Source organism: Psittacula echo (genome assembly GCF_963264785.1).
Source record: "Psittacula echo genome assembly, chromosome: 23".
Taxonomy (NCBI): Eukaryota; Metazoa; Chordata; class Aves; order Psittaciformes; family Psittacidae; genus Psittacula; species Psittacula echo.
Genome location: NC_137748.1, coordinates 3,775,183 through 3,784,819, shown reverse-complemented (window position 1 = coordinate 3,784,819; position 9,637 = coordinate 3,775,183).

Here is a 9,637-nt window from a genome sequence, read left to right as displayed (position 1 = left end):
ATAAATGACAGCTCTGAAGATGCTTTTCAGCACTTCATAAATCAACTGCCAGCTGCCCAGGTTCACCTCTCCGATGGCTCCTGCTTTTTTTTCTTGGCTGGTTTTTTCCCTCCCAACTTTGGAAAGTTGCTTCTATCCAAAAGGAGAAAAAAAACCTTCCAGAGGAAGAACTGCGATGAGGAATATGTGCATTTGGGGAAGGGGAGGGGAAATGACTTCATCCTTGAAAGACCCAAAGGGTCTGAAACCCTAACCCATTGCCTCATTGCAGTTTCTGAATTGAAAGCCATCAGAAGGTGTCTTCGCTGAGGATTTGCAGAGGACAGAGACACCCAGCACAGGAACTGCCACAGCCTCAGCTGCCACGGCAGGCAGCTTTCTGATTTCATTTCATTCCCTTTGCCACAGTCTCACTCAACACATGCAGAGATTTACTGGGGTTCTCTTTCCTTAGCTCAGTTGCTTTGATTCCTGCATAGCTCATGGGATGGTTTGTGCCAAGGACCCAGCATCTCCTCTATCCCGAGGGAGGCGAGATTCCTGCCAACAGCTTGTTGACAGCGATGTAGTCTCTGTGGGCAGAAGTGAACAGCATTTGAACTCAGACACCGTGCTCACTTTGAAAGGCTCTGGACTGTTCTCCAATCCCTTGCCAAGCCTGAAATCACGTTTTAGTCTGTGTACAAGGGAGGGGGACGGCGCAAAACGTGACTGAGGCCTTTGGGGAAACAGAAAAGCACTGACAAAGTCTGCGGTGGTTGAATTTTAGGATCCCAGATTAAAGGTCTGTGCAAGGGGAAGAGAGAGTGCTGCTCTTTCATTTTGGAGCTGAATTACAGACTACACCCTTGTCTAACAGCAGAGGAAGGCAACACTGCAAGTCTAATTCCGCTTCACAATGGCATCTGAGCATAGGTAACTGCAACATGCGTTCTACCCCAGTGAGTGACACAGATACCACGACAATCAGAGGGACACGACAGGAGGGGCACTGGCCCTGACTGCTGGAACAGGGAAGGAGGCAATTTTGCCTACAATAGCCACATAACCCCCATCCTGAATAGAGTCCTACCTCTGATACCTCCTTCCAAGAGCCACTTCCCATGGCACCACACAGTGATGGCACATGGGCAGGTGGAAGTTAATATCAAAAGTCAAGATTTACCATCTATCCAGTTAAACCAGGCTCTCCAGGATGGCCTGGGAGAGTATATACAGGTATATGCTACTTGATCACAGAGCATCACTCCATTGGCAGCAGCATTACCAGTATAACCCTTCTGCCTTCATCTCCAACCACTCACTGGGGCAGAATGTCAAAGAGCTGTTGGTAGAGGCCTACATTGGAGGCAAAGAAAAGGAATGAGCAATCTGCCTATGAAAGATCCTGCTAAAATAGGTCCTAGGTTCCTTTCTAGCTGGTTGGTAAACCTACAATGGCTGTGGGGCACGTTTCTCCTCTTTCAAGTTTTATTGGGCATCTAAACTTAGCGATAAATGGAGCAGCCAGAAGCTGCAGCTACAGAGCGACATGAATGCAGCAGAGATGAAGGGAAGAAGGATGAGGAGGAAATCACATAAAGAGGAGACAAAGGACTGACACTTCAGGGGCTATACAACCGTGTGAATCTCAGGTGCATGTCACAGCATTGCCGAGGAGACTGCACTGACATCAAGTCGATTCTAAGCTCGTGTCAAGTGGCCCAGCTCCTCTTGTAAACCACAGAGAATAATGGGGAAAAGCTTCTTTTCAGATCAAAAGTGGGAAGACCGAGATGTTTAACAAAGGGGCCTTCGGCAAGCTCCAAGCACTGGACAGTCTCCACCTGGTTGCATTAAACCGGCCCCTCCATTTTTCGACCCCCACCCATGCTTTAATCTCTGCTCCATCTCACATTCCCTTGTGATGCTGTCCAAAGAAATGCACTCCTTGGCAATAAGCTCCGCAGTCACCGCAAAGCTTAACAGGACCTTGATGTGGCTTTTAAAATACCCCAGACCTTTAACTGCTGAGGCTCATGAATTTTTTCTCCTCGGCAGATGTTAGAGGGGGACTGAAGCTTGGCAAACATTCGCAGCCGTGGATAACGTTCACGCTGATGGCCTGATTCTCATTTACATGGAGCTGCCTTTGCAATTCCTTGGCTTGGAAAAAAGTGCCTCTAAAGTGGATGCGAAAGGAATTTCTGCAAAGGGACCTTAGCAGGAATGAAACTCAGACTGCCAGTCTCCCCGTATAAATACAGTTTGCTTCACTTTCTTGATTGTGGTTCAAACCCCCTGATATCAACTTCTCTGTGTACGCCTGTTCCAAATGTCAAACCCTTTCACCAACAGCCCTTGCTCTGTCTCCAGATTCCTGATGCTCCTGATTGTTAATCTGTGCTGCGATAGCATCTAGAAGCTGTTTTCCTGAGTCAGGACCTTATGTTCAAGCGCAGAAGAGCAAAAGGATGTTTAATCCAGAATGTTCCCTATTTTGCAAGGCAGTACAACCTCGTCAACCAAAGCCCAATTTGGGATCATATTCTTCCCCTTCGATCTGTGGTGAGACAGCAGCTGGGACAGTGGCAGCTTCAAGCTCCAGGACTCAGGCAGCAGTGTGGGATGCGCGAAGTTCTCAGCCCCATCTTGGCTTTTCTTGTGCAGAGGCAGTGATTCCAGCACATTCTGCACATGCATTGCTCTCAGACTTCAGGGGATTGATTTTCAAATGTCTAACTAAAGGCATGAAAGGTTCTCTTTGCAGATGTTTATGATCGTAAACTGCTTGGTTGATCTTAGAACCAACCTACACTGCCAGAAACTGGACCGATTTAGAACCTTCTGCATCCTATTCACCCACAGGTACATTAGGTGGAAGCAGCCTCATCTCTACTTTGTTCCAAAACCATCACTTCTGCAGTTTCTAACTTTGAGAAGAGGAGGGAAAGAGAGGAATGTGTTTTTACAAGCTTCGAGGCATTTCCTCCCATGGTGATACTGAAGCTGGGCACGACAGAAGTGGTGACAGTTTATCTGGAGATGCTGCTGTGTTCATTAAGAGGAGCTGTTGCTGTTTATCTGCACCTTGTCTGCAAAATCAGGTGTCCAGAGAACAAATTCTCAGTGTTGTCAGCGTGCTGTGGTGTTGCATGGAAAGAAGTCGCCCATGCTCCTCCTCACTAAAGCTTTGGTGGTTGAAGGGAAACCATCCCAGCTCTAAAAGAAAACCTCGTTTTTCACCCCAAACTGGTCAAAACCGTAACATTCATCTTTATGAACAAGATGAGCCTGCATTTTTGGGATAGAAAGATGACCATGCTTGTCATCCGACTGACACAGCTTCTTTTCTTCTATCTAAACAGCCTGGGCTTGCTTTCTTAAGTTGCCATTTTTCTCCCTATGAAACGCTGCGAACTGACACAACAGATTAGTTACTCCGAGATTTCAAAGCCTCAGCCAGCTTCTCAGCAGCCAAGAGCACTTGTTGAGCAAAGGGAAATCAATAGGAGGAGAGAAGCAGACGTGTGTGATTTAAAAGAGACCATTTTAAAGCCACTGAGCCCAGTTCTCTGTTGCCTTGTCCTTTCTATGTGAAATCAAACCCTATTTTCTCTTTGGGGGAGTCTCTCCAGGAGACACAGCACCGGCTGCTGTACTGGAAGGTGCTGCAAATGAACTGCTCCTAACAGCAGTCACTTCAAATGCCCATATTGTAAGGTTGACCTGTATGCTTACCCATTTGCTTTTGAAGCTCTAAGCCCCTGAAAAAGCAAAGGACACCTATTGGGGTTATGCTGAGGTTTAAACCAGCCTCAAGACATGAAACCCCTGTATCTAGTATCTATTGGTTCCTTGAACACAAGAACCACTTGACCCTTGTGCATAAACTCCTGTTGGGGCCCAGCAGCTGGATCCCATGTCCTGCAGCACTCTGTGCACCGGGAGGTATCAAGCACAGCACAGATCATCTGTGGACTGCTGGGCAGCTACTCACCCACCGGCGAGCAGACTGTGCTTATCAGGATGCTGCACCTCCGCACACCACCAGCACAGTGACAGCAGGACCTGCCTGTGAAATGAGGCCAAGATAAATGATGCATTGCCCTCATCCCTAACAGTGTGGCCCAGACAGAAACCAGGTGGAGGGGAGGGAGCCAGCACCTTCTGTAAACAATCTCCTGGCTCAGCTGAAACAGCTTTAGGCTGAGATGCTGGATTAAGAAAGTGATTCTTGCTCTGGACAGAGAGTTAAAGGGCAGGGGTGATAATGCACTGACGGCCAAAGGTGGTTGGGGGAACTTAGCCATTACTCAGCAGTGGTTCATTTGACCTGGCAGGAGAACATCTGATATCTAAACAGTCTCACTCATGCTGAAGCACTCAGAAACCTCTACACTAAATATTTGATGCTCTTGTTTGATAATGTTTATTTTGCTTTCTCCCCACCTGTGTGAGGCTAATATGCTGTGAGTGGGAAAACATGGGGTAGCACATACCAGAGATAAACCACTAACGTGTGATCTTTTTTAAACAGAGATTTATGAGACATGCTATGAAGCTGACTGGGCAAGAAAGTAGGGAATTTACCACGGGGACCAGTTCTGCATTGGTCTGAATGCCATCAGCAGTTACGTGATCTCCCAGATCTTCCCTTTGTGAGAAACTTGTGCACATCATGACTCAGTTGGCTCATGATTCAGTACCAGGATTTGGACCAGCTTCATCTGGGTATCAGTTTCTCCACTTCTGCATGCATGGAAGGGGAGGAAGGGGAGGGGGAAAAGTGAATTTAAGTCAGTCTTACTTTCCTGTGTCTGAGATGGTTCTTTACTGTCTCACCACTCCACTGTAAGTTAAAACAGTTGTGATGCAGTCATGGCTCCTGGGTATTGAAGATTCTGCTCTCTCCTTGTGTGAGTTTGTAGCTGATTGGGTGATGCTAACTTACACCAAGAATGAGGGCACCCCAGTTTCCAAGAGGTAGCCACTGCCTAGGTTGAAGCCATCTTCACCTAAATTGCTTGCCCAAAACCCCTTTACAGTCAGCAGAGATCCAGTCAATACAGGCACTGAAGTCTAGAGGGTGATTCAACCCGACCAGACACAACCTTCTCTCTAAAAGATGGATGGTGCCCTGGACTTGGCTCTCTCCATACCCCACAAGCCTACCCAGCTTTGGCAGCTTTGTCTTTTGTGTTCTTTTCCAAACCAACCCCCTCCCTTCCAGTTTATAATATCAAGGCATTTACCACACAGAAGGAGAAAACACTGTGTGAGCTGGTTTCTTTCTCTACCTCATTTGAAAATATCCTTTGGAGCTGTCATTTACTTTTTCCGACAGGAAGTCTTGGCCTCTGGGCTAGATAGAAAGAACCACAGCCTTCTGAGAGTTGACATTGTCTGCTGAACCAGAAATCCTGGGGTTTCTTTCTGATTTTGCCCCCGTACAGAAAAGAGAAAGCCACATTCATACAATCGTAGAATCATGGAATGGTTTGGGCTGGAAGGGAGCTTAAAGCTCATCCAGTTCCAACCCCTGCCACGGGCAGGGACCCCTTCCACTGGAGCAGCTTGCTCCAAGCCCCTGTGTCCAACCTGGCCTTGAACACGGCCAGGGATGGGGCAGCCACAGCTTCTCTGGGCACCCTGGGCCAGCGCCTCAGCACCCTCACAGGGAAGAGCTTCTGCCTAAGAGCTCATCTCAGTCTCCCCTCTGCAGGTTAAAGCCATTCCCTCTTGTCCTATCACCACCATGCTCTTGTAAAAATCCCTCTCTAAATTTCTTGTTTCGCCTCTGTTTCCTTGCTTGTCAGGGACAGGCAAACCCCTGGCACTCAGCTTGCCCTGGGCCCCGCAGTTTCATTCTCAGATTCATGTTTAAAAACCCTTTACTAAAAGAAAGAGCTTGGCTGCTGCTTTCTAACAAAAAGCAAATAACAGAGAGGTGATCACAGTTCTGCTTCTATGCCTCTCAAGCTGAGATAAATGCAGTTTTATCTGCTGGGTTATGAGGAGTGCACCTTTCCTTGTGAAAGTTCAGGTGAAATTGGGCTAAAAGCTGGAAAGGATGCGGGCTATAAGTATGTTTAAAATGTTATCTGTTCTTTCTCAAACATGTCTTTCCAGCTCAGGTATTTACATGCTGATAACCTTTTGGTCCCAACGGCGCTGGAGACTTCGTGCCTTGTATTTCAAAACTGATAAGCAATTGAAAGATGTGGAGCCTCCAAGAAGCGTTATGGAAAACGATCCCACTCCTTTGCCCCAAGTTTCCTGGGTTATTGTGCTATTTGAAACAGTGAATTTCTGGAAAGCATTTACTGTAGGGAATCTTTTGCCCCAAAGAACATAGGAAGGAGATATAACTTTGAGGACTGATGGAGAAAAGGAGACGTAAGTGCTTTTGTTATTCAAAGGTTTGGCCTTTGTTCTCCCTTTGATCTGCCACTCTCGTAGATTCCTTCCTATCAGCAGATCAAGGCGAATTTTTATCTTGCTGGGAGCCTTTACATGTGTGCTGTGAGTTTTTATTAAAGTCCTTTTGCAGTAATAGCAGGAGAAGTTTTGCAACCATCTCTGTCTGCTTCGGCTGGGAGGAACCGAGCAGACAAAGAACCTCCGTGGTTTTGATGTTTCAGTGAGTAAATGGTCTTGGAATGCTTTCCCCCACTCCCCTGTTATGCAGCAACGTGGCCACACCACAGAGGAAGATTGTGCCAAAAAGCAGAAATTGGGCAGCGCCGGACGTACCTGAGAGCAGGACAGGGGAGGCTCATGCTGCTGCTTGACTTTCCCTGGGCTGGCAGATACTGAGCATGAAGTTTCTCTGGTGTCACAGAAGATGAGTTCAGCAGCCTCAAGGAGCAGCAGAAGTGTGGGTTTGCTGTTAAAAACACAAATACGCAAGCAAACCCCATTGCAAGTGATACTGTCCAGCACAGCCTGGAGATTAAGAGAGTGACTGACACTGGATTCCCACTTCCCAAGACCAGGAAGGAAGGAACCTCAGCAGGGGGAAGCTTCCCCTGCCATTCCCCACCTTAGGAATAACCATGAGGGGTTCATTCTCCCTTCCACATGCTTCCCTTTTAGTGAACAAGGAGAAGGAAACTACAGAGCATTCACAGCTCTGAATATACTGCCACAAACACCAGCAGCTGCAGCTTGATGCTGTTGATCCCCAATCACTGCATCAAGTTTTTATGTTCAAGTAGCTGGTATAAGGGCCAATTTTATTTCTGAGTTTTAAACTCATACAAAGGTCTTGAGAAGGAGCAAAATTTAGACTTTAATCTGTTGAAATGATGCTGATGATGACCTGAAATACTCTGATCTTGCAAAGACCGAGCCCAAAGGCACTCAGATGCTTTGCATGCAGCAAATGTATGTCTTTAGTGACATATATCCCCTTCTTGTGCTTCCATGAGTGTTTCTCCTCCCTGAGAGATGATGACCCCCAAAGACAGTTAATAGCATGTGCTTCATCTGGAACGCAGCCCAGCACAGCAGGGTGCTGAGGCCTTGGCACAGAGAGGCAAGCCAGATGAGGTTCCACTCATACCTTTCATAGCCAAGACTGTGCAATTGATTTATGTCCGGTGCTGATGATGACAGAAAAGTGCAGGCTGGTTAAAACAGGGCTCTTGGTGTATTTCATGTGTGAGTGGCTGAAGCTTAACACAGCAGGTCAGACATCACAAAAATTCAGGTCCTTAATGACCCCTTCCTTGTGCATCCCACTGGAAGGCTGCAGAGGGGATCACCCTCACAGGCTTGGCACTGCCCGGAGCTGCAGATTCCTGTTTGGGGAATGTCACTTTCCTCCCAGCTGCAGGAGTTATACAATGGGCAGAAGCTGCTAGAGCCAGCTCAGCCTTCCGTGGTACCTCTCATGTGCTGCCTGTAAGGAGCCCAAAGCAGAGAGCATCTGCCCAGCGCCTGGCAGAGCGGGAGCCTCCCCATCCAGACAACAGCATGCACAGTCCGGAGCCTTATCTCAGCCTTTCACTGCCTTCTTCCCCTCATTATCCTGAGAGAAAACATCGATTTTGTATTATTTGTGTTTGAGGTTTTTGAATGCAGCAGCAGAAAACAATATTAAATGCATAGAGAATGTCCGCTGATTTCCATGGCACTATCAGCTTCCTGTCCAGTGTGGAGAAGAGGAGAGTACGGGTCAGGGGAAAAGAGATTTACTTGTCCTTGATACGCATGGCCTTGACAGCACTGTTGTGAATGTGACAAGCCATTCAGAAAGAGCTCCCCTGTAACTTTGTAGGCACCCAGCCTCCATAATGGAGTCTTACCACAGAGCTCACTGCTTCATACATCCCAAATAAATCATACAAGGGGCATATTAAAATCATTTGTATCAGTAGGGCCTGATTTAAAGCCCAGCTCCTCATCCATCAAAGAGATGTTTTCATTGCAAGCATATTCCTCCAAACTGCAGGAAAAGCCTCACCAAATCCATTAATAATAATATAAGGGAAAAAAAGAAGGGAAGGGAAGGGAAGGGAAGAGAAGGGAAGGGAAGGGAAGGGAAGGGAAGGGAAGGGAAGGGAAGGGAAGGGAAGGGAAGGGAAGGGAAGGGAAGGGAAGGGAAGGGAAGGGGCCTCTCACAGAGCAAATGGACAAAAGGGAAGCAGAGAATGATGTTCATGAACTGCTTTCTCTTTACAAAATCCCCTCCAGAAATAATTCTGGGAGACAAGTGCCGCCGCCATAATTTAGGGCAATGTTCAATGCTCAAAAAGATCTGGTTTATTCTTTGCCCATTCAGCTCAGAGGGGCAATACCTGAAATACCTGAAAGGGAAGAGTGGCTGAGCAATAGAACTTGGAAGCAATGAGCCCGAGGAAACCATTTCCCTGGGGAAGCTGCTAAGGACGCGGGGACGGTGCTGCAGAGCGGGGAGCAGCCCCCGCAGAGCCGGGAAGTGCCGCGCACCGGCGGGCGTTGAACGTGACCCCTCACGAATCCTTCCGGAGGAAACCCCCTTAAAGTGCCGGTAAAAAGCACTTTTCTCCTGTCTTTTGCTCTTACAGACCCCGGGGTCGGTGTCTCCGCCTGAGCCCCCCAAGCCGTGTTAATACCGTAACCGGCGTTAAGAGCCGGGCTTTTGTTTGAGCGAAACTGTTCTCATGTAAATGACGGAAATCCTTAGGGAAAGGTGTTTCCTTGGTCCCTTGGCTCTTGTAGCTTGGCAAGAATAAGGGACTCGTTGAACTCTCAGCAAAAGTTAGAGAGACTTCGGGTTTAGTGCAGAAATCGCTCTTTTACCGGGTTTTGACAGTGCCGCCTCTCCGGTGGAAGCAAGCGGCACCTCGCTCCTTACGATGCTCTTTCCCCTGGGCTGCCGGAGAAAAGGTGGCGAGGCCGGGGCCAGGAATGGGAGAATGATTGGAAAGCCCATGGGAATCGTGTGGGATTCCCAAACCTCCCCCTCCCCTTTTTGTGTTTCTCCCACCCCGACACAACGCTTGTGTTTTTCCACCTCCCTGGGTTAACTTCCAGGGACTGTGATAACCGCCGGAGTTGAATGGCCATTAACAGACCCGTTAAATCTCCCGGCATTATCTTTATGGCCACTGAAAGGGAGCTCACCGTCCTCGGGTGAGATTTCGGGAGACTCCGCACGCACGGTGCGGCG